Here is a 25,090-nt window from a genome sequence, read left to right on the forward strand (position 1 = left end):
TGTGCAAAACTGTTTGGAAAATGGTGAGCAACTGCATTCACACCAAGACAAAGGATAGTCACTGTTGTCTGGAGCACAGATCGCTGGAAGATACACATGGAGCGAAAACCTTGACCTTTGTATGTCTCAAGTGAGTGAACGGACGCCAGTCTGCTGACCACATGGAGAGAGGGGAAGGGGAAATAAGGATGCAGGCCCCAGGTCAACAGTCTGCGGGAGCCACAACTGGCCAGTCTTTAAGATTAAAAGCAAAGTGGACAGACAGGTGTCCTTCAGGCTTTGGGAGATCTGTGTAAGCCTTGGTGGCCTCACGTTCCTTTAGATCCTCCGAAGTGTCCTCCTTCTTGTCCCAAACTGTTTTTGACTGTTTTTGTCTTTCACAATGTGACAACACATAATCATGTTCATACCACCTAAGTGAGAAAAAACAGATTTGTTCCCACGTTGCTTATGTTTACCTCCACACACTGCTTCATCCCCAGCACTGTGGCTCTGTTCTTTGCCTGCACAAGAAACAAAATTGTTCTGTTCCGTGCTAGTCTATGTTTATCTAAACATCCAATGCTGTCTCGTCACAACTTAGCAGATGCTGGTAGGTTTGGCAAGCCCTTAGGTGAACTGTGTGATGTAACAAATAATTAGTCCCTTTTTTCCCCTTTAGAGCTTAAGGAGCCACTGAGACCCTGTAAAATGGACAAGACCCATTGATAGATGTCCAGCTCTGCCTAAGGCCCTTGCAGGTCTGGGCTTGTATCACTCTGGGATTAATGTTTGTTGTATCGTGTTCTTTGGAAGGAAAATAAAATGAGGAAGAATTTTCTCACATTTGATCCGAATGAACAGAACTAAAAAGTGAAATGCTACTGCGTCTGCAAAGAAATCAATCACTTTAATTGCAAAGAAGATTCCCTGACTCTGTTAGAAATTGGGCTCTTGGTAATTCAGAATCAGAATCCATGACAGTTTGTGATTAATTGGCTCCTTTGGGGATAAAGAAGATAAGAAGTTCTAATTACCTCTGGATTATTCCAGAGTGGGTGGAAAAGCTTGATCAAAGAGATATTGGGAGAGAGCTAGAAAAGCTAGCAGTGAGCAAAGATTCATTGCATTTCTTTTTAAGAATCTAAAGAATAAAATAGTTCATTTGTTGTGACAAAAACAAGAGCCTGTGGTGTTTGAAATCCCAGAGTAAATTGGATTTTCTAAGAAAATAGGGAACTGGGCATGTGAGAAAAAGTTTACGTACCCAGAAGTCCTATAGTTAGGTTATAGAAATTGGCCTTGCTTACTTGTTAGAACACGAGAATACTGACAGCCTTGCGCCTCACTTGGGGAAAAGTATGGAATTCATAATTTGAGTGTTTAAATGTGTGAGTAATTGGCACTAAGTTGAAGCCAGTCCAAAATGTTTTATTCAAATGAAAGCATAATTTAAGTTAGTAGAAATGTACTCAGGGTCCACCTAATGAATGAATCTACTGACCCAATCCCTTTTGGTATCCTAGCCTTGGTTTCTCTTCCGATTGCCAACAATACCTGAGGAATAGGCTGGATTTTAGGTTGACGCATTTTATTTTGAATGTTGTGTATTGATTTTATGTATCTATATAGATGTAGATATATAGTTATATTTTCAAACTTAAAGAAAAGTTGCAAGATTAGTACAAAGAACTCTTGTATGTGCTTTACCTAGATTCACCAATTGTTACTATTTAGCTTTATTTGCTTTGGCATTCGCTGTCTCTCCATATATGCATGTTTTTCTTTCTCCGGTACCCCTTAAGGGTAAGGAGACATTGTGCCCTTTTCCCTGGAAATAGTGATTACTTCCTAAGTGAAACAACATTTCTTACCAAACCACAGCACAGTGGTCTAAGTCAGAAATTTAACATTGATACTGTTGACTGATCTACGGTCCATGTTCAAATTTTGCCACTTATTCCAGTAACATCCTAATTTTTTCAAGCCAGGAACCCATCTACAATCATGCGTTGCACTTAGTTCTCATGTCACTTTGGTCTAAGTATGAAGTAATTCTTCAGCCTCTTTGTTCTTCCTATTATCGAGAGTTTGTGATGAGTATAGGCTGGTTGTTGTGTAGAATGATCCTCGGTCTGGGTTTGTCCACTGATTCCTCATGGTTGTTTCATGTGATGTGCTTTGGATGGGTTTCCACAGAGGTGACAGTGTGTCTCTCTGTGCATCCTTACAGGAGCCACCTGATGGTCATCTGTCTCATTAGCATCTTGGTTAAGGCGGTGCCTACGAACTTTCTCCACTGTCAAGTTATTATTTGTCCCTTTGTAGTTAATAAGTAATTTATGGAGAGATAGTTTGAGACTCAAAGTATTTTGTTCTTCAACAAACTTTTGAATTACATATCTGGTTCAGAGAACCAGTAATTCAGGTGGATTTATTTGATGAAGAAGGTGAAGTGATTCTTAATGCTTACTTCCCACTAGTAGTTTTACAAGCCACTCTTCTCTCTCCCAAAGGAAAAAAAATCCTAAAATATAAGCAGCAGAGGTGTGCAAAACAGTTCATTGACAAAAGGCAACCGTTGGAGGATCTACATTCCAGGAGCTCTGAGAGTAACAAACGTATTTTGAGAATGTGAACAGTATGGGCAAGTGTGCTTTTTGGTGAATCAGGGAAGGAGGAAAAGAATCCCCTGATCGGGATATAGGGACCAACTTGCAGACTTTTCCTTCCCTGTGTAGTCAAGGTTGTTGATTCCTCAATAGTTGTAGAAGTACAGCCCTTTGGCCACACAGACCTTTAATCTAATAACCAGATCATGAACCACATAGCCTGATGATGCTTTAAAAGATGTGATATATATATATATATATATATATATATATATATATATATATATATATATATATATACATATATAAAACAACCTAAAGTTAAAGCTGCTTCTAATGACTCCAGCCCTGCAGAATAGGCCCCAAGAGAAAAGTAAAATCTTGGCTTCCATCTAGCCAGGTGAAAAGCTGTAGGCATCCCGAGAAATGAAACTTGAAGTTGAAACATAAGAAATGTAGGAAGTTACAAGTCATTCTGGGGGAAAAAATAATGATCTTATCCAGCAGAGTAAAAAGTGGCTAGAGGCTGAATCATTCTTTCCTGTTCCCTTTCCCCAGTTTACAACCATAAGTTCTTTAGGTTGAAAGTCCAGGGGGTTGAAGTAGAAATCTTTAGGAGTTCTTAGGATATGACAGGTGAGCAGGTTAATAACCTCAGGTAGGAGCAATTCTGCTGTAAAACACACTGGGGAAAATACTTCTGAATTTCTGATGAATTTAAATCTAGGCAGTCTAACATATTTTCTAAAGAACTATGTTCAAATTAAGGCTCCAGCTGATGTTACCCAGTCGCCTCCCCCATTAAGCCACCTCCAGTTCTCCCAATGTCATATTGTTCAAGATATGGTGTCTTCCATGAGCAAGGTTCTTGTGGATACAGGGGCAAGACATATCAGTTAGGATTTTGTTGGTCACAATAGATAGAAACCTTGGTCCCAACTGGCTAAAGCAAACAAACAAACAAACAAAAATTATTGGTTGATGTAACTGAACAGTCCCAAGACAAGGGCCAGCCCAGACCTGGTTTAGTCCAGAGGCCCATGGTGTGTATTGTTTGGAGCCACCTTCCTAGGACTCTGCATCTTTGTCCTCCTTCGTGTCATGCTTCAGGATAACCACATTGGTGACATTGCCTCTTCAGAAGAGGTCTGTAGCTCTGCTTTCCTCGCCACAGTGTCCAGCCTCACTCTGCTTGGGCTGCCTTCGGTCAGGTTCTCATTACTGTGCCAATGAGTAGGACCTGGAGGAAGGGACATGCTAACTGGCTGGAATACAACAGGACCCATCCTTGGAGCTGGGTAGGTGGCCAGTCCCACCTAATCCATTTAGAAGCCTGTGCAGCTTGCCAAATAAGTTCTGCTTTTTGTTGCCCTTATGGAGCTTACTGCTTCATCAGGGAGGCAAACAAACAAATAAGCAAATGGATATAAGATATGAAGTGAAAGAACAGAGCTGTGAGAGTAAATGTCAGGGAGACACAATCCAGACAGCAGAATGGGAAGTGACATTTGAGTTGAGATCTGAATGGTTGAGCAGGAGTTAATCAAGAAAAGAGGTTAGGGAGAGACAAAGGCCACGTGAGCATTTGGGGGAACCTTTATCGCTTTACTCTCTCTTAGGAGAGTTGGTGTGCGATGCTCAAAATATTGAACAACTAGTATGGTACCCTAAAGAGGGCAACATTACAAGTGGCCAAAGGAGGATGACTACAGGAAAGCACCACCTTGCCGTAGGTGGCCACAGATGAGTGGCCCACTGCTGGGGTCTGAGGCCCACAGGGTTAGGGCTGGGGCAGAGACTGTTAACCAACTAGGATGGAAGTAGTAGATAAGTATATAAATAACTGGTATGGCAGCAGAGGTGTGTACCTGCTGGATTTCAAGCCTGAGTGTACCCCCTTTTTTCCGGGCCTCTTTCCACTACTTACTGACCAGCAAACCTTCCCTATGCGATATTCAATAAATGTTGACTAAACATATAGGTGACTATATTGATAGCATGGGAAAATTATCTACATTCATGCCTGATTGATATTGATAGAAGATTTCTCCCCAGAGCAAATTAGCAAATGCTTCCCTAGGTTCCACAGAGCATCTCAAGACGGTGATTTTCAACTCGAGGCTTCTGGGAGTTGAATCAGCATCTGCCTGAGGTTTGCAAGTTGAGGGGAATCTCAGCCTGGAGACACATGTTGATTCCACGGTACAGTGTTGGAAGCCTGCACGCAGTAATAAACATATAGTTGTGTTCTTTTTGAACCATGTAATACTTATTGACTTAATGGGCACGTTAAAACAAAAATCATGAGGTGAAGCATTAACCTCTTGATTCCTGTCTTTTCTTGAAAGGGGAGAAAATGTGGGCCTACATTTCAGCATGGAGGTTTGTCTGCAGCCAGTAGAGGCTGCCTCTTTAGATGGTGTGCTCTACTTTGCCTTTCTTCCACCTTTCTCACTGTTTTCATATTTGTTACTTACTTGCCCTTGGGTACCAGGTATGAAAATAGCAAGATTTGAGCTTTCTATTAGAAAACCATTGCAAGGTAAAACGAGTACAATGATCCTTGGCATCACGTTCTGGCCTTTTCCACTGTTTTAACCCCAGCAGCAGGAGCATAAACTTTCCAGCTGTGTGAAGGACTCAACTGAGCCAGAGCAATCCGCAAACCAGCTGAAGTTAATCTGTTAGCTTTGTGCGGGCTGAAAGCTTTAAATAAGCGTTTCCAGTCATACCTTCTGGTCATTTCCCTTTAGTGTACCGTTTCTACCTCCAAGTTCTTCTCTTACACCCTGAGAGGCTGGCACAGAACTAACCGAGGAGCCTCCACTTGGGTGAGTAATTGTCATTAGCCTCCTTTTAGTCTCTTAAGCATCTCGCCTGTTTAGGGCTGAAGTCTAGTTGTGTAAGATTTCAAGTAAAAACTCCCATCCGCAAGTCACTGATCCATTCATCCAACCTTACCTAGTTAGTTAGCGCAATGGGGAATCGTATTGGCAAGATCATTATCCTTAAGCGATTTGGAGCCTAGTAGGGAAATTAAAATGCCAACATGCAATTGTCATACTCTGGGACAAGTGCCTATCAGGTAGGGTTGCAGATAAAATATAGGACACCCGGTTAAACTTGCACGGTTTATTTGTTAAATCTGATAACCCTAGCACTGGGGAAAGTGTTGGGTGCAAGGGAACACAGGTGAGGAGGACCAGGGAAGTCCTCCTGGAAGCACTACCATTGAGGCCAACATGAGATGGGGTTAAGCCAGAAGAGGTGGAGGATAGGGGAGGACTCTGTGAAGACAGCGAATGGCACGTGTGAAGGCCCTGACTCAATAGGCGCCCCAGGAAATTCAGGGACCTGAGGTTCAGGATGTGGGAATGTGGAGGGTGGAGGAGTATGCCAGAGGAGGGGAGACTGGAGACGCAATGAAGTCCTGCCATGGAATGTGGACTGGATCCTAAGCACAACGGGCCAGCCATTGTAGGACTTGAAGCGGCAGAGTGATGTCAGATACACATTGGAGAAAAATCCTTGTGGCTGGAGTGTAGTGACTGATTCGAAGAGGGGGTCTGGAGACAGGAGAAGGCAGAGCGGTGCTTGCTGCAGTAACGATAGTGAGTGATGGTGGTGGCTGTGAGGGAGAGAGAGGAATGGATGAGCTACTTAGAAGAAGGATGGGGAGATGCGGGAGATGAGGGAAGAGAAAGGTCACGTATGAAGATGGTTCCCCTCAGTGGGACAGGAGAGGTAGGAGAAGTGGGCACTGTGCTGGCCTTTGCCTGTTTGCCTCAGGCCGGCTCCCTGCCTGTCCACTGCTCTGCTCCGTGTCACAGGGCTGATCCTGCAAACCCCATCGCCCAGATTTCCTAGTCAACTCTTTTCCAGGTAGGTTCAACCAATGGAAAGCATTGGCCGGAGGTTGGAGGGCAGGGCGATGGGAGAAGCCAACGTATTTTCCCTCGCCCTCCACCCTCCGCCCTCTGCTCTCTGTTCTGGCAGCTGCAGCAGGGCTGGTGGCCGCTGTGCTCTGAGTGGCTGCCCCACCAGGCAGCCCCTCCCTCTGGGCTGCCAGCTCCTGCCTGGCAGCTGTGGCAACACCACTTCCTTCTTTGCCCCCCAGCCCAGCAATGGGAGGACGTTTAACAGGAAGTCATCTATAGATTGAAAGGTGCAGAAAGTGGTCTTAGATGGAGACAGACTTAGCTGGTGATGGAAACTAGGGGAGAGGATGTGGTCCTTGAGGGAGATTGGCATAGAGGATGAAGAGCTGAGAGCCTAATACAGAGCCCTGAGAAATACCCCCAAGGAAGATCAGCTCAGCAAGAGACTGGGAGGGTGCCGAGAGAGAGAAAGCTGTCAGGAGGGTTGGGTGGCGCAGAAGCCAAGGGAAGAGATTTTCAAGACAGAGACGTTTAAGGTATAAGTCGGGGGCTTCCCTGGTGGCGCAGTGGCTGAGAGCCCGCCTGCCGATGCAGGGGACACGGGTTCGTGCCCTGGTCTGGGAAGATCCCACGTGCCGCGGAGTGACTGGGCCCGTGAGCCATGGCCGCTGAGCCTGCACGTCTGGAGCCTGTGCTCCACAACAGGAGATGCCACAACAGTGAGAGGCCCACGCAAGATAAATAAATAAAATAGAATAAAATAAAATAAAGCTATAACTCAGCTTGGCGGTCACGTAGATAAGGATTGAGAAGTAGTCCCCTGGACTTGTCAACGGAGAAATCATTGGGGGCTTCAAGGAGATCCGTTTCATGAGGGTAGTGGGGCAGAAACCAGATTGCAGTGTAGATGGGAGGGGAGCAATGGGGGGCAAGTCAAGAAATTGATGGCAAAGGGAAAAAAGGGAGGGGTGGATAGAAGGACAGGAGAATAGAGTGGAGGAGGGCATTTCCTTGTGGCTCTTTAACTCTGGCTGGGAGGGGCCAACAGAAAAGGAGAGCGTGAAGATGTAGGAAGAGAGGGTGGCATCCCGAGCCCAAGGAGGACTGGCCTCTGTCTTCAGCTCCCACCAGCTGGATGTTCCCTTTCTCTAGCTTTCCACGTAGGCTGTGGAAGTTGGCCCTTGCCTCCTTGGATCAGCTGCCCTTGATTCGTTCGTCCTTTTCTTATTTCTCAGCACATCTGGGTCATACGTTATGTGAAGACAAACAAATCACTACTGACGGTTAATTTTCTTGAAAAATCCCCCAGGCAGGTACCATTTTGGAGAACTACATATTGTGCCTCAAAAAGCCAAAGTAGCCCATTTTTCCTCTCTCCCTGGGAGAGATTGCTGTTTCTTGGAGAACCCGATGAAGAGGGTGACTCGCACTTAGGAATAACGTTGCTTGCAAAGTGCAAAAGGTGAGGTAGTTTGGCTCTGAGGGGCCTCTGAGGCCTGAGACTTCCTGAGAGATGGCAGACTCACAGCTCCCATTTCCCTCTGACCCTGGGCTATGAGCTCATCAAATGAGAAGGTAAATAAAGTCACTGACACGGTTTAAATTATAATTTTGTTCTCTCTTTTTCATTCAGAGCAAATTTAATGGAATTTGTGTACAACATATGGATGAAATATCCATACGATGGGGCTTGACTATATCCTCACAATTCCCCTTCCCTTTTCTACATCTGGCCCCTTCAGCTCTGCAGACTTAACCCCACACCATCAACCCCCCCAGTCGGTCCACTGAGCGTCTCTTCCTCCTTCGCATCTGGTCGTTGTTGTCACCTTGCTCTCCACTACCACCTCCTGCGGTAGCTGTTAGGTTCAGGGAGGTTGGTTCACTGTGAGCAAGTAACTGTCAACTCCATGGACAGGTGGAAGTGACTTGGCAGCCGGAATGATCCCACCCTGAGTTAATTATACCAATGAGGTTCAAGGAGAATGGGGATGCAGCTGGTCTGCAGAGCCCCGGTAGTTCTGAGACACATGCTCCTGAATCCACATGTTGCTGCATATCCAGCCTTGCCTTTCTTGGTTCTCTCTCTTGACTCCATCCAGAGAGAGCATTTCTGCTCTCCTCGTCCCTTTGGGGAGGGAGGTCAGTACCGGCCCAGGTGTAGTCCCCAAATGCTTCCTACTTCCAGGCCCTACGTAGGCTTGTATATCCACTTGGCTTGGGTTGCCCTGGCATTCGTGATAACAAGTTGAGTGGTTTCTGCCCTAGGCTCTCTTTTCTGGCATCCTTCCTTGCTGAAATGTCAGAGGACGCCATTGAGAGGGCATAACTGCTGGTTGACTCTAGAGCTGGACCCGGGCAATCAGAGACTCCTCACCCCCTCCCCTGACCTTGGAATATACATTCTGCCCACCATTCCCACAGTGGGAACCATTTTCAAAAACTCAGCCTTGAGAGAGTAATGTGTTCTTGAGACCATGTGGACAGTATATGTGACTGAACCCTGTTAAGGTCTCTGTGTAAACTCAAGATTCTGGCATGTGGGTACTGAGATCTGTTCGTCTTTCGGCTGATAAAGGCAAGCTTTGTACGCAGGTTGCCTTGCTTGTTGTAACTGCCACTGACTAGTCTGGAGCGGGCTGCCTCTTTCTTCAGTCTCTCCTTGTCCTCTATGTATAGGGGCCAGTTTGCACACCAGCAGATAATCTTAATGCTTTGTTTTCCTCCAAGTATGTACAAATCAAATAATGCTTTTGTGATGAAAATTATACAGCATTATACAGAGAACCAAACATATACTTTCCATTACATCTTTGATGTACTAGTTGGGGTTAAATGGACATGTTTCTTTGGACTGTGTTTTTCATTCGTGTCTGTTTTTCTTCAGATGATTTTCTAGTAATTTATACAAATATGTGAATCTGGATAAACTAATATCTTTGTCTCAATTTCAGGTTGCATCCTTTGCTCTCCAACAGTCATTGGAGTGCTGTTTTCAATATGTCCAGGCAGGGATTCAAAATAACAAAAATGCTTTTGAAAAATAATGTCGTAGGTTGATAGAGTGGTTTATAAATGATAGCATACGCTTATGCTCTTAATTCTTCCTCACAACCCTGCTTATCATGGCTGGAATTGCTTCTACACCTGTGGGGGCAGCTGGGGGCTGGCTGTAGCTGGGCCGGGGGCCTGACTGGGCCACATGCCTCTTATGCCCCAGCTAGTAACTGGGGCTTGTGCTCACGGGGGCAGCAGGGCTCCGAGAGGGAGGGTAGAAGCCCAGAGGGACCTGGCTCTGAACTGGCCAACCATCGTTTCTGCTGCCTTCTATTGGCCATGGCACATCACCTAACTTCAAGGGTGGGGAAATCAACTCTGCCTCTTGATGGGAGAAGTTGGAATGTCACATTGCAAAGAGTGAGGACACAAGGAATCAACCTGGAGCCATTTTTGCAATTTTGGATGGCGCTTGGTGCCTTCCTCAAGGTGATTGTCCAAAACCATTTTTCAAACATCCCAGGTTCCTATAAATCTCCACCTCTGCTTTGGCGGCCCCGAAAAATTCCCAGTCACTTTTGGTGAGGGGACACTTGGTGACAGTGTTGTCTTTCGAAATGAGTAGTTCCGTTATCGACATTACATTGCTCCCCATACATTATTTATAAGGTTTCCCTGTTTGTATGTGCAAAATATTTCTGTGTATATTTTGAGACGTAAATTGTACAGGCCCCCTTTTTTTTTTCTTTCGCACGCCCTGGAGATGTTATAGAGGGAGTAAATGTGTCCAGATTTTTGAGAAATTGGAACAATCAAGAGTTATCTGTATGGAATGCTGTTAACGATGACAATTCCCGCTACAGTACCTTTCCTCTGAGACACTTAGGGTCTGTTAACAGATTAAAAGTAGTAAAAGATGCCGATTGAGAGAATTTTCATTACCTTGTGCTCTGCAAACTTGGATTTTCATTGGTTCGAATGGGCCTGAAAATGCATTTTTCTTAGTAGGGGCATAGAAGCCTCTAGCGGTATACTTAATAAAGCAAGGTGAGTTATAAGCAATCATCTGATGGAGGGTAAATGTACCACACTCCATTTTAAGAAAAATACAATATAAAAGTCTTACCATGGAAGAAAATCTTTATATGATCTTTAAAAAAAAAGAAACTTCAAGAAAAATAAAGACATGACACCATATTCAGTTTAAAGTCAGTGACTTATAAGTAAAGCAAAGCAAAGACAGTCTGATTAAGGCCGTTGCATTGTTCTCGCATTTTTTTTAGGTCTCACCCATTTCTGTGGCCTTTTTAGAACCTAAGCTTCTAGGGCTCAGAGACCTTCATCTTGACGTAGGACTGAGCAAATGCACAGAGAGGTTCTCAATAAATAGGCATTAAATTCTAAGTCCAGAAGGGGCCTTGAGATGCCCTCTCTTTATTCCTTTGTAGAACTGTTTTAACCAGCACCCCCCAAAAAAAACAGAGTTTTTTCTTTAAATCTCAAAATTCAGAGATTCCACAATCAGAACTTACTTCTCATATTGCCTTGTGGTCTGCTGTGGGCATCTGTCGAATGGTGTGAACTGTGCGTAGGGACCGTGGCCTATCCTCCAGGCCCATGGTTTGGGCTGCTGTGGTGCCATGCTGTGCTCAGGGGCCTTCTTCTTTGGAGGTCTGGGCTCCAGTGAGCCTTGGTCATGTTCTTTTATGGAACCTTGGGTGCTTGACCACTCTGACCCTCAGTCTCATTTGCAGGTTCTGGGGAGGATTAAATGAGCTCACGTGATATCCAAGTGACTGAGGCAGAGTAGGCTTGGGATGAATCTTTGCTTCGTTTTCACTGGCTGCGGAGGAGAGGATGCCCCTAGGGATGAGCTCCTTGGACTCCAGCTTGGAGCCTCTCCAACTTTAATATGGGTATGCCTCTCTTGTGGATTTTGTTAAATGCAGGCTGTTATTCAGTAGTTCTGGGTGGGGCCTGGATTGTGTGCTTCTAACAAGCTCCTAGGTGACGGTGACACTGAGAGCAAGGGTCCAGCTCCTGCCTTCCTCCCTTTCCGGAAGAGCAGGACGTCTGCCCCCCCGGGAGGAGAAAACATCCGCAACGTGACCACTAGTAACTAGTTTCCTTCACAGGCAAGAGACCTTTACCACTGCTCCCAACCATTTTGTCTGAGGTGCAGCAAGCCAAAATACTGAGATGCTGAGGTTTGCAGCAAAGAGGAGCTTTATTCACGAGGCAGCCAAGCGAGGAAGTGACGTGAGAATAGGTCTCAAATCCGCCTCCCCAAAGGTGAGGGGCTTGGGGTATCTATGGGATAAAGAATAAAGAGGCAGGGCAGTATGAGGCATGGGGAGCATGAGGAAAGGTGATTGGAAAAAGGTGTGCTCATCATTGTTCTGAGCTGGCGTAACTAGGCAACAGGGCTCAGCACGTTGTCAGGCTGGAGTTTTCGGCCCTCTGATGGCAGGAGGTCAAAAGGCACTAGCCCAGGGGGAAGATTGGTGGTTCTCTCCAGTCTTAACAAGCTCAGCCTAACTAGGCGGAGCTGATTCCAAGGTCCTGGACAATACTGGGGCAAACATCTTATTGCTTATGCTACATGCTACTTGGAGGACATGCAAGTGTTCAAGCTACCTTGATGAGTGAAGACAGGATTTGACTAGTCATGACACATGGTTTCACCTCCAGATGAGCAGAAGTGACCTGTAGGCTGAGTCTGGCTCCTGGCACCTCGAATTGGAAGCAGATGGTTTAAAAACGGGCTCTCCCACCCTCTGTGTGATCTCAGGTAGATAGACTATTGAACCTTCCTGTGCCTGTTTCTCCACCAGCAGCATGGGGACACTCGGAGTCCCTCTCTTGGGAGCTGTTCTGGGGGTTCAGTGAGATATAGATGCATGCACAGGCACATGGGAGACACCCAGTGTGTGTTACCTCCGTGCTTATTTTTATTAGCAGACCAGTATTGTTGGAAGATTTCTGGTTTGGACAACAAATTAGATAGGTGGTCATTACTATAGTGTATGCAACAGCAATTCACATTACCACTTGCAAAAAAGTAGTTGGTTGTCCAACGGGGATTATAAACATCCATTTATCATGAGCTACTGAACAGATACTTTACACAGTAACTCCTTCAAGTACTATTTCAAATCAATTTTCTTTGTTTTCTTAAGCAATTGTTAACACCCAAATTTGTGAATAGTACCAAGTAAGTCACTTGAAAATCATCTAGAGCAATCTATTTCACTTAGCAAGCCTAAAGCTATGGTTCAACAATTTTATTTACTGTTCTATGACAAAAATTACTCTGAACAGCTATCCCCTGGATAAGTAATCAGCTCAAGCTACTTTGACTGACTAAATCTGATTTACTGAGTTAATAAGCCAGTTGATTTAGAATAGGTCTAATGCATATTTCTCATCCATTCTGCATTAAACTGTTTCCCATGCCTAAAATGTCTTTTGTCCCATTCGTACATATCCAAATTCCTACTTCTGTGCTTGGCTCAACTACACCTGCCTTTAATGAAACTTTTCTCACCTGCACAACTGGAGATAATTTTAGTCTCCTCATGACTCCCACGGGGTTAGCTCTGTCGTGACACTTGACTACTTCGTGGCATATTTTATTTTAAAAAGCCTTCCGTTACTCCGTGCACATCAAACAGTAAATGCTTTCTCTTAGCAGACCTGCATAACAATTTTCTGAACTCTTCTGCTCCGGGCAAGATTCATGAATACACCAGGCAAATAAAGTGAAAGAGGAGACAGTACATAGTGTTGTATTCAATTGGGTCTTGATACCTAAGTGTGCCTCTTAACCAAGGATTATGCAGTAGTTAAGGACACAGATGCAAGTTGTTTAGAGTGTGTCCTAAAGTCTCACTGGCAGAATTTAAATCTCTACACTGGAAATTGTAGACCTAAGACAAATTCTTCCTTAAACTTCATTTCCTGCATCTGAGAAAGATAATAGTATCTCCCTTGTAGTAGACTGAATAATACCATTGCCCCCAAATAGCCACATTCTAATCCCCAGAACCTGTGACTGTCACCTTAAACGGCAGAAGGGACTTTGCCAATGGGATGAAAGTAAGGGTCTTGGGATGGGGGGGATTCTCCTGGACGACCTGGACAGGCCCAGCTGTAACCCATGATGTTCTCATGAGAGAGAGGCAGAGGGAGCTGTTACTCCAGAGAGAATGTGACGGTAAAGTGGGGGTTGGAGTGATGGGGCCAGAAGTCAAGGGATGCTGGCAAGGAAACAGAGTCTCCCTTAGTGCCTCTAGACGGAGGATGAACGGCCCTGTCAACTCCTGGTTTCAGCCCAGGGAAACTGGTTTTGGACCTCTGTCTTGCAGAACCATAAGAAAATAAGTGTGTTTTGTTTGAAGGAAGCACATTTGTAGTAATTTGTTACAGCAGCCATAGGGAACTAATGCGTACCTCATAGGAACGATTTCTCCAATTAAAATGTGTGACTGGGCTTCCTTGGTGGTGCAGTGGTTGAGAGTCCGCCTGCCGATGCAGGGGATACGGGTTCATGCCCTGGTCTGGGAAGATCCAACATGCTGCAGAGCGGCTAGGCCCGTGAGCCATGGCCGCTGAGCCTGCGTGTCCGGAGCCTATGCTCCGCAACGGGAGAGACCACAACAGTGAGAGGACTGCATACTGCAAAAAAAAAAAAAAAATGTGTGACTGGAAACACACTTAGTGGCATGTCTGACACACGGTAGGTATGCTACCGTAGGTCGTTATTGGAAACTGAAGCCTTGGTTTTGAGGGATCATCAAAACCAGTACAATGGTTGCCATGTTTCTCCTTGTTCATCCTGGTGACAAACCTGGTAGAGAGAGCTCCATCCTTTCCGACAGGAGCCCACCCCTAGTACTTAGAGGGAGTGGTGATGTCTCACTGAAGGCACCTTATTCTTATCCTTTCTACTTTTTTTGTTCATTAATCTTCATCCAACTGGCCTTTCAAAATTTTACAGAAAACAAAACTATTTCTCAATGGATTCAGATACTACCCCGAGTTAATATTCCAACCAAGTTCTTGTTCTTCTGGGTCTCATCACCAGAAATTTCTGAGGCTAAATCTTCTCTAGTTTCTAGGATCACTCACTTTCTCATTTCTCCCTTCTCCTTTTAGTTCAAAGTCTTGTCAGTTTAGTCCCTTCCCTAACCACAACTTATAATAAGGGGACACCACAAAGTGATGAAAGTCCAGACTTTTGCCACCTACTTACTGTGTGGCATTAGGCAAGCTATTCAACCTCTCTGGGCCTCAGTTTCCCACCAAAAAGGTGAATATTATGAATATTACCTACCTATAGGGTTGCCATTATGAGGATTAAGTGAGTTAATATTTACTAAGCAATTAGAATAGTACTTGTTATAGTCTAAGCACTACAGTTGTGCTTGTTAATAATAATCAGTGAAGTTGCAAGCATATAACTTACTCAACTTTCTGTCATAACTTTGAAGTGTTGGTCTATCTGTTGGCCAGTGTTGCAGGTAAATGAGTCGAGGCATGGGCTGAGGCATTGCTACCACTGGGTGGTGTGTTCTCATATCTTGGAACAGCGGTGTGAAATGGGTAGTGGTTCTCCTTGGAGACGGGGCAGACTGGAAAATGACAGCCTGGGAAGGAGGTGTGGTGCCCATAGCTTTGCTGTCAGAGGTGCTGCCTGGTGAGGCATCGGTGCCCGCCAAAGCCGTAAATGGGGTGCTGGGGAAAACAGGAGCAGAAAGGAAAAGGAGAGCCTGGGAAGGAGATGTGGTGTCCATAGGTTCGGGGTCAGAGGTGCGCCGGCTGAGGCATCGGTGCCCGCCAAAGCCGTAAATGGGGTGCTGGGGAAAACAGGAGCAGAAAGGAAAATAAGAGCCAGGGAAGGAGGTGTGGTGTCCATCACTTCCATATCAGAGCCGCTGCCTGCCTGATCTGAGAGCAGAGAGTACACGTGGGAGAGATTCTCCCTAGCTTCTAACTCTTCTCAAGTTGTAGCATGCACTGGACACTGGATGGCTCAGCGTGGCTCTGTGACATGTCCATTGTATACATGACAGAGAAAGGGTGGGCAGGGCAGTGGGTGAGGCGGGGGTGGGGGAGCACATGCAAACCCAGCCCCTGGAGAAACCCCGGCCCAAGGGCAAAGGGCGGGGCCCTTCTGGACTTTCTAGTGGCTGGGACTTCTCGCTGTGGGTGGCAGGTGTTTAGAACCAGATGGGCCACCATGCGGAGACTGTTGGGGAGTGTGGAAGCCTTCTCGTCCAGAGCTCACCCTGCCTGGGCACCAGATCTGCAGGCCCCTCGGCCCTGCATATGTATCGGCCAGCCCTTCCCCACCACGGGGCCAGAGACTAGAGCCTGCTCAGAGCTGAGTGCAGGAGGCACCCAGAGTTGCCAGGGTGTGGCCAGCCTCCTCCGGGGACCTCCCCATCTTCTCTGCGAGGCCTGGAGACTGGAGCACCTCCTCCAGGGCTGCTCAGCTGCCAGCATCACCATGAGCCAGGTGGTGAAGGTTTCTGAGCAGGGGATGCAGAGCCCTGACCTGACTGGATGCTGCACCCCATGATGTCCCTTCCTAGCAGATAGGTTCTTTCTTCACTTCTTTTTTGAAATTTGGTAAAACAACATTTAAACCTTCAACTGTTCTTCAGGGTATACCGATGGTAGTGGCTTAGCCGGGATTCAAACCAAACCTGTGTGAATCCAGAGCTCTTGCTCTGGACTCTTGTGCCTCCTTATCATATATGCTTCATGTGTTCCTTTGTTTTTTCTTTTTTTCTTGTAGTCCCTATGGTACTTAGCCCTAAGTGCCATACCTGTAAGGAACAGATACACTGCCCTGTAGGAGGTCTTCTTTTGTTCAACGCATGAATTGGTTATCCACCACACTGTGTTCTAATCTCAGAAGATACAGGTCAGAGACCACCAGTTGTGAGCATAGCACCATTCCACATTTCTAATTGAGGATTGAATCTCGGATTTTCCCTTTGTCTAGTTTGAAGGACCCAGATATGTAAAGATTATATTCTAGATAAATCATGGGCTATCCTGAAAGAAATTCACCAGTGAATTTTTCCATTTGGATTAGAAACCAGTTTCTCTGGCCTTCCTGGAGTATATCCAGTAAGGCATCTCATTCATGTCTTGAAAGCAAATATATCATTTATTGCAACTTGAGCGTGGAGCGATGAAAGTTTAAAGTACGATCAACACAATTTGGTCATTGTGAGTATGCCAGGTGGGTCCACTCTTGACTACACATACGTAAGTCTAGAGATTCTTATGCCCAAGAGAGGAGACGTACTCTTGGGTGTCTAGGACAAGGGAAACATGTGTTGTTATTCAGGAGCTGGAAGCTTCAGCATGACAGGAAAGAATTGAACAATCCTTGTCTACACATCACTTTACCTTGTTTAAAACTTGTTTCTTTGGCTTGCTTCATTGGAGTGTTTTCTCTCTCCTGGGGCTGACATTGTGTGTTATGTATCAAACATGTGACATGTAGAAGTTTCAGAACCCAGCATCATATAGATCAGTAAAAATGTATTTATATATATTTTTGTTTAAAATCTATTTAAAATAACACTGGGCATAATTCATATATTCCAAAATTAGTGTGACCCTCTGTTCATGAGATTCTTTTTATGGTATGTCACAGCAAATTTGGACTTCCATCCCCAATAAACTTTGGGGTTGGAGGCCACAGAAGCTTTTGCTCAGACCTAAATTCTGTCTGAAAAGAAAGGGTAAATATTATAAGCCCTTTCTAAGCTCTCCAAGAGCAGAAATGATTTACAGCTGTGGCATTGAACCGTAATTCCTTGATCTCATTTGAGAAGAGTTCAGTAAGAAACAATGCCTTGATTTTTGTTTGTTCCCTGTTTTCTTGTCTTGGTTACCAACAATCCATTGTAATTCATGAGTTAGTATGGCAGCAGGCTGAGTGTTGCCTGGAGCTCATTAAATGAACTTTTTTTCCTAAAATGAGTTTTGTCTCCTTGTTTTCAGCCCCTCATCTTTCCTCTGCCCTTTACTATAACCGGAGCTCAGCCAAATCTAACTGGCTTTGTGCAGACCTTACTTAGGGTAGTCTTTTCTTAATTATTTTATTCATGGCTCCTCCATTTCATTGTTTGCCTTCTTGAAATGTGTTGAAATCTTTCTGTGGTTGATGACTTCCAAAATGTCTTGGCTTTTATTGGTTGATTAATTTTGGTATTTCTACAGTTTTATTTCAATATGGTTTCAGGAGGAACAGAAATAAATATGTTTCCTAGCCTGCCATCTGGAGCGGAAAATCCCTGTTGATTTTAGCATCCAATGTTCCCATGGGAAAAAAACCAACCTTGGCATTAATAGATGTAACACTCAAGATTTCAGCTTTTCTTGAGCAATCACTAAGGATTGAATATGTGGTTGTTTCTAATGGGAAAGTAATAACTATCTCATGGCGTTGATTTGAGGATTAAATTAGATAAGGAACATGAAAATGCTTTGTAAGGTTTAAAAATCTATAAAAACTGTTTTTGTTATTTGATTTGTTGTTATTTCAACTTTACGTGACAGTTGTTTATGACCTTGCTTATGTGAGAAAATGCCTTCTGGTTTATTGTTTTGAAAGCCAGAATATATTTTTCAATAGCTCAATGGAAATGGTATCATTTGTGAAGGTTAAGGGTGAAGGCATAAATGTTTCTTGACACCTATCACTTTACAATGTTTTCAGGCACTAATTGACTCATGTATTCCTCTTCCAAATTTTGTTGAGCACCTCCTACCAGCCACATGCTTTGCATCAGGTGTTGGAAAGCATTTTCTGGATTTTAAGTATCTTAAGCTCTGTGGGCCATATACAGTTTCTGTAACTTTTCCTCCTCTTTCTTCTTCAACAACCTTTCTGAGCGTGAGTGCCATTATTAGCTCACAGTCCCACAGATCCAGGCTGAGCCCCTGATTTGATTTGTGGCCATTATTTGCGGATCCCTGCTCTGCGTCCTCACTGAGGAGGAAGCGCATTTTTGAGTAATCACTTCTTTGAATCAACTATTGGTCTTCTGGGGCTTGTCCTTATTCTCCTACAGTCTCTAATCAACATGGCATGCAGAGAGATCCTGTTAAAACATAAGTCAGATCATGTCACTCACATCTCTTCAATGGCTTCTTCACAGAAAAAGCAAAGTCCTCCAAGTGCCTCCACAGCCCTAGAAATCTGGGCCTCTGTTTCCTCTCTGACTGTTTCCTTCTCCTCTCCACTTTGCTCACTCTGTTTTCCACACTCTGACATCCTTTCTGGTCCTTGGATCCTCCAAGCCCACCCTTGCCTCATTGCCTTTCCATCTGCCTGTTCCGTCTGCTTGGACTCTTCACTTCCCAGATGCATGCGCTCCTTGCTCCCTCTCACAACTTGAAGTTCCCTCTTACATTTTATCTTCCCCAGAAAGCCCTCATCGATCACTTCGTTTCAGATCACAGCCTCCTCCTACCAGCTAACAATCTCCATCTCCCTTCCCTGCTTGCTGTTTTTCTCCAGCACTTCCCTGATACCCTAGTTATTCTATCCATTTATTTAATTTCTATTTACATATTTATACTTATGATTTTATATTGGCTTCTTTACTTTTGTCACCCCCCTCAGCTCGAGAGGGTTAATTCATCTGTGTTCATCACTGCCGTGTTTCCTGAACATGCCTAAGAAACATACTGAAGAATGGTGCCTGCAATTTGGTAAGGGATCAATCAGTTTTCTTGGCTGAATGAAGAAATATGTTCCTAAATTAATGAACACATTTCCGGGGCTTCTGAATTGAGGACTAATGGGAAGAGGAAGGCAAAGGTTTGGGACAGGGTACTGCAAGAAGTAGTATTTGGAGTACTCTGATAGCTCTCCTAATAGATACGATTTTGTTCATTTAAGTAGTTTTAATGAGAGACCTGGGAACTAGGGACACACAGCATCAAGAGTTTTAGAATGCATTCTGTAGAGTTCTTTTTAAGTGTGTACAAATATCATTGACAATATATGCACGCATATACACCTCTGTTACTTTATTTAGTGTTTTACAAGAGCCTCTCAGTGAAGGGGTAGTAGCAACTATCAGTATCCCTCCTTTATGATGAGCTTAATTTATTCAAAGTTACATTATAATTTATTTGTAACTGTGAAACTAGACTTAGTTATTGAGTAGACCCTCCCTAGAAACCTATGACATTAATAAAACCAACAAAATTTGTTCAGTTTCCAATTATGGAAACGGACTCAATTATGGGCCATCCATTTTAATGAAGGGAAGAATTGATTGAACAACTACAGAGCAAACAGAATATTAAGTGTTTTCCTCCATTACTATTACTAACGGATAAAGTGGGCTCCAACGCCTTCCAGGTAGCTTGAGACCATCATCTCTGAGTCACGGACAGGGGGATGTTTAGCCAGGATGTCTTTCTCTGTCACTGAGGAAACTTTCCATAATATATAATGATACTTACTGAAACAGGTATGGGGCATTTGGGTAATTAGGAATCGATTAGCATATTTTTTCAGAAGCTTTGACTGCAAAATGAAGACAGTGGATTTGGACACTTTCTGCGCTAAAGAAGTTGTTTGGATATTCATCTTTATGATGAATGAAATACGCTTATTTCATCTCTGCAGCTTCCCATATACGATTTTGCAACCTCTGTTTTGTGTTTGGAAAGACTTTTAGAAATTAAAAATCAAGTTAAAAAGTAAGTTACAACTTAAATTCTATATGGAATATTTTGCTGACTTTCACGAGCATGCAGAACTAAATATGACCTAGTTCAAATGTTAATTTTATTTTAATGTGTATATTGGGGTGGAGTCTTCAAGGTGCCAGAAAACAAGAATTCACCCATCCTGTTTGGAACTCCAGCACACACGCCCCTTCAGTTACCAGTTCTGTTCATGCCACAGAATCATCTTCAGAAAACATACTGTTTTCTATGTACCTGGTGTATATCTCAATTAGTTTGAAGAATTTCCCAGATACCTCTTAATATAATATGTAGTGCTCCAATTCCAATCTTGCCAAGTCCTGTACCAGTGACATAGCACATAGGAGTTTTATTTCTCTTTATTTCTCTGGGTTGTTCAGAACCCAATGAAAGAACAATGGAATGGGATCAAGGAGATCAGTGTCCTTGTCCCAGATTTACCATAAAATAATTGTGTTCCCTTGGGAAAATTATGGTTATTCTAGGCCCCTTTCCTTTTCTTTACTTTGACAGAGCTGCACTAGATGACCCCAAATAACATAGCAATCTTTCAGTAGTAGCTTAGATGTTATTGGTATTGTGAAACAAATGAAGACAATGACACATGAAACTGTGCAACATCTCTATAACTATGTTTTTTTAGAGTTGCTTCCATTTTACAGATGATGACTGAGCACAAAAGTAGATGTTTGGAACCAGAGGTTCCAAAGTAAATGAAGCTAAACGACAAGTTTCCATCTTTCCTGAAGCTCACTTAGCCAAAACATAGGCTGCTGAATATTAAGCTGTAAAGCATATTATCAGTACATTTTAAAAGAAGCTGTTCTTCTAGGATTTCCAATGAATAGCAAGAGGTTTTGAAATTCTTCAAAGATCATCTAATTTTGTGAGATTTCCAGCTCTATTTTCCTGTCAAGCAAGTTGCATTAGTGCCAGATAATCATGTGAGCTTCTGGATGCTTCTCTGAACCTCTTGAATTTTTCTTCTTGCTATCTGAAATTCATGCCAGATAAGCCTTTTTCTAGAGCGTATGTACAGACCTGTGTATTTTTATATAGGAAAGCAATGCATTGAGTCAGGAGGGGGTTAAGCCCTCATTCTCAAGAGTGGTATTGAGCTCCTGGTGCAATATAATCATCATTCCCTCAGAATCGAAAAGCAGTTATCTCTAGTTTTTAATCCCATTAACTATTTATACATTTACGTATGATACATGTATTTATTGTACCTACTAGGTGTGTTGTCTTTGGGAAGTACAAAGCTCTTTGAGACATAGGTTGTGCATTTTTTGTTTTCCCACAAATACTGTGACCTTTTGAGCAGGAAGGTCTATATTTTACTAACATCTAGAAGCAGAAGTTAACACCGTGTCTAAGATGTAGTCAGTAAATATGAAATAGATAAATGAACATATTTTTAAGGAAGGGCCAGGACATGAACAAATCGAAAAATTTCATTTTCAGTCACAAAGCAACCACAGACATAAAAATGATACAGACAACAAGTGCTACATCATTCAAAGAAGGCATAGAATAGATACAGCAAGGATCTCCTTATGGCACAGCAAACTCTACTCAATATTTGGTAATAACTTAGAAGGGAAAAGAATGTGAAAAGGGAATCACTGTGCTGTACACCTGAAAGTAACACAACATTGTAAATCAACTATACTTCAATTAAAAAACAACAAACAGACAACCACAACAACAAAAAACCAAAGAGGTCATAGAAGTTCTTATGAGATTCCATTAGAGAAGCCAAACGAGGATGGGAGAGAACGGCTTTTGAATCAATTCAGAGGAGAAGTCACAGAGAAACTTGTCTTTGACCTGAACTTGAATTTCCATTAAGATTGCAACGCAGGGATATTACAGATGAAGGTAATCACATAAACTCACTGTACTGAAACTTGCAGAGGTTATGAGTGTTGTTCAATATCCCAAAGCAAGTACATTGTGGAATCAGAATTTTAAGTGAGGCCTAATGAACTAAAACCAAACAGACAAAAAATCAAGCCCTTCCTGTGATACCATGTTGCCTTTGAAGTCGTTTTATTTGGTGGGTTGGTAGAAACTGGTTCCAGTGTTTCTGGCAGGAATGACTAGTTCTGTCCCCCCGCGGCCCCCCACCCCTGAGTTGATCCTCAAAGTTTCCTTTGGAATGGACTTGCTAAAATGCAGACACACAAGTATTCATGACGCCTGTGTCCAATCATTTCTCCTGCCATTGCCTACTTCACTTCTGGATTATATGAACAATTCACTGCCTTCATTGATCCTTTTCACTCCTCCAAGAATTCCTTTCTCCCTATGGGGCACCTGGGAAACCCACTTCATTTTTCAAAACTCAATTTACGTATTATGTCTTCTGTGCAGTCTTCTTTTTAGTGTTGTGATCACACGCTCCTTTTTGCTACGCTTGCACTTCTGCATGCCTGATTGTTGCATTCGCTACACTGTATTGTAATTGTATTTTTTACATAACTCTGTCTTCTCCTGGACCACCTTCCTTGGGGCCAGGGACTACCTTTTTTCATCTATTGATGTTGCCTTAGCATGTTACTTGTTGTGAAGTAATTAGTTATAAAAATGAGATTTGATTAAATTGAAAATTGTTATATACATATTAGTTATTATCATTTACAGATAGAACAGGAAAAAATATTAATGTTGGTGCTGAAAGTTCACCACTAGTCAATGGTGGTGGTACTTGACTTCACTTATATTTTTTCCCCACTATTTTATAGCTTTCTACCTGACATCTCTTCTTTATTTCCATCTATGTTTCTTTATTACTAAACCAAGAAAAACAGGTGTGAGGGTAGGGCTAGGCCATACGTGGCTGGAGTAGTAAAGAAATTGTGTGGGGTTTTGGTGAGAAAATCCTGAAGCATACAGGTCTGCATCTTCCCTTTGAGGCATGCGGAGGGGTCTGCTTCTAAATAGTTTTATTAGCAACTACTCAAGATGCTTTTGCACAAGGCTCCTGATTAGCTGTTGGTATACCAAGAGTGAATCAGAGTTAGCGTAGTTTCTGATTTCTTTTACATTGTCCATGTGGATGATCATTTTTTACTGCTGGGGGTGGTGGTGGTGGGAAGTGAGGGACTGTTCCTTTCCTGCTCCTGATGTTTCAGTCCTGTCAAGAGAGCTCTTAGGGTCATTTCAGCCCTGCTTCTTTACTGACTCTGCCCCAGGGTGATCAAGTGACTTATATAGAAAGCTTGAAAAGAATTAAGTGAGCATGCTTGCCTTGACTAATTCTGTTCTCTCCCTTGAGAGTGTGAGTGAATGTCTTCTGTTTCTCTCATTCTGTGTGTTACTAGTTAGTAAGTCTGCCCAATTCTGGGGTTCAGTTATGTGATCATTTCATTCAAACTGGATTCTCAAGCCAGGGTTATCAGCAGTAACAGGAATATTCGGCCCTCCATCTTTTCTCTTTTCTCTTATTTCCTAATTTATTCCAAAGCAAATGGAATTAAGGCATTGTACTTGCTGGAAGGTCATTAGAAGACCCTAACATTTGGTGCATTAGCTGGGAACACTGAGAAATAAAAAGAAAGGAGCAGACATTTTGGAGAGGAAAGTGTCCATGTGGAAAATATTTTGGAGACTTCCAAGGAGAAGGTAGTCTAGTGCCCTGGTCTTTAATATATGGTGGGGTGTTGAGACGTTTGACTGTTTGAAAATATTTCGGTTTGTGCAGTAAGCTTCTGAAGCCTAGAAAAGGTTTAATGCATGCTGTATAAGTGTCCCGTGCTTGCTGGGAGACTAATAAACTTGGAGGCTTAACACAATAGAAATTTGTTACCTCACAGGTGTAGAGTCCAGAAGTGTGATATCAAGGTGTCAGCAAGGCTGCTCTCCCTACAGATGCTCTAGGGGAGATTCTGTCACGTGCCTCTCTCAGCTTCTGGTGGTTGCCAGCTTCCTCGGCTTGAGGCCACCTCACTCAGTGTTTGTCCTCACATCCCCCGTTCTGTGTCTGTATCTTCTCTTCTGTCTGTGTCACGTGTCCCTCTGCCCTGCTTGTATGAGGACAATTGTCAGTCTGTTTAGGACCCATCCAGATAATATAGGATGGAAATCCCATCTCAAGGTCCTACCTTTATTTTCAAATGAGGTAACAGTCAAGGATTAGGACATGGATATATCCTTTGGGGGGCCACCATCCAACCCACTACACCAGCCATACGATACTTTGATTTTGGCTGATGGCTGCAGCTTATGGTGTGGGAGAGTGGTTGTTTCTTTCGAGACCTTTACTTAAGTAAAGGTCTGACATAAAAGGGCGTTAGGCAGTTGCAGGTGACCAAACAATATGTGGAGCAGAATGAATAAGGCACCTGGAGGGTCTTTAGTATACAGAGCCTTTACCTGTCACTTGACTTGAGAGTGTGCAGTTCACAGGGTAGGAAAGTCTCAGGCAGCCATCCACCTTGCCTTACTCTTCAGGTACAGTTTTTCCCAAGCAGGCTTGACTGAGACAAAGACTCAATTGTAAGGAAAACATGTTTTCTAGAACTTGTCGGCATTGACACATACGGTATACCGTAGGGTCAAGTGACCCCCTTTACATGTGGACCCAAGCTGACACTGGATTTGTCAATTATGTTGGAGAAAGCAATGTTCTCTTAAAGGCAGCTGCCTTTGGTCTATGCAGGTCTGTAGCAGGAGGCAGTGAAAATGGCCATGGTGGCATAGGACTGTCAAATCTACGCATCAGCACTGGAGGTGTAATGTCACTCGACAGAACCCATAATCAGTTCAGTACTGCAGTGTGAACCACAGGGTCATCAAAGAGGAAGGATAACTCAAGAGTCCATGTGTGACAGATGCTCAGGGCTGTGCACTGCACATGGCAAATTCATA

At 43.6% G+C, this 25,090-nt stretch overlaps 1 protein-coding gene across 10 annotated transcripts in view; it reads left to right on the top strand.

The window, feature by feature from the left end:
• Positions 1 to 25,090, top strand: part of LOC136794050 (uncharacterized) — a 147,363-nt gene that overhangs the window by 49,317 nt on the left and 72,956 nt on the right. For 5 of the 10 annotated variants that reach the window (XM_067031767.1, XM_067031804.1, XM_067031810.1 and 2 more), the window contains exon 2: positions 19,119 to 19,207. The exons of the other annotated variants lie outside the window; for them this stretch is intronic. The gene's annotated coding sequence lies outside the window, so the exon portion shown is untranslated. The remainder of the gene's footprint in view (positions 1 to 19,118; positions 19,208 to 25,090) is intronic. 10 annotated transcript variants of the gene reach the window in all.

The sequence above is a fragment of the Kogia breviceps genome, chromosome 1 (assembly GCF_026419965.1).
Source record: "Kogia breviceps isolate mKogBre1 chromosome 1, mKogBre1 haplotype 1, whole genome shotgun sequence".
Classification (NCBI taxonomy): Eukaryota; Metazoa; Chordata; class Mammalia; order Artiodactyla; family Physeteridae; genus Kogia; species Kogia breviceps.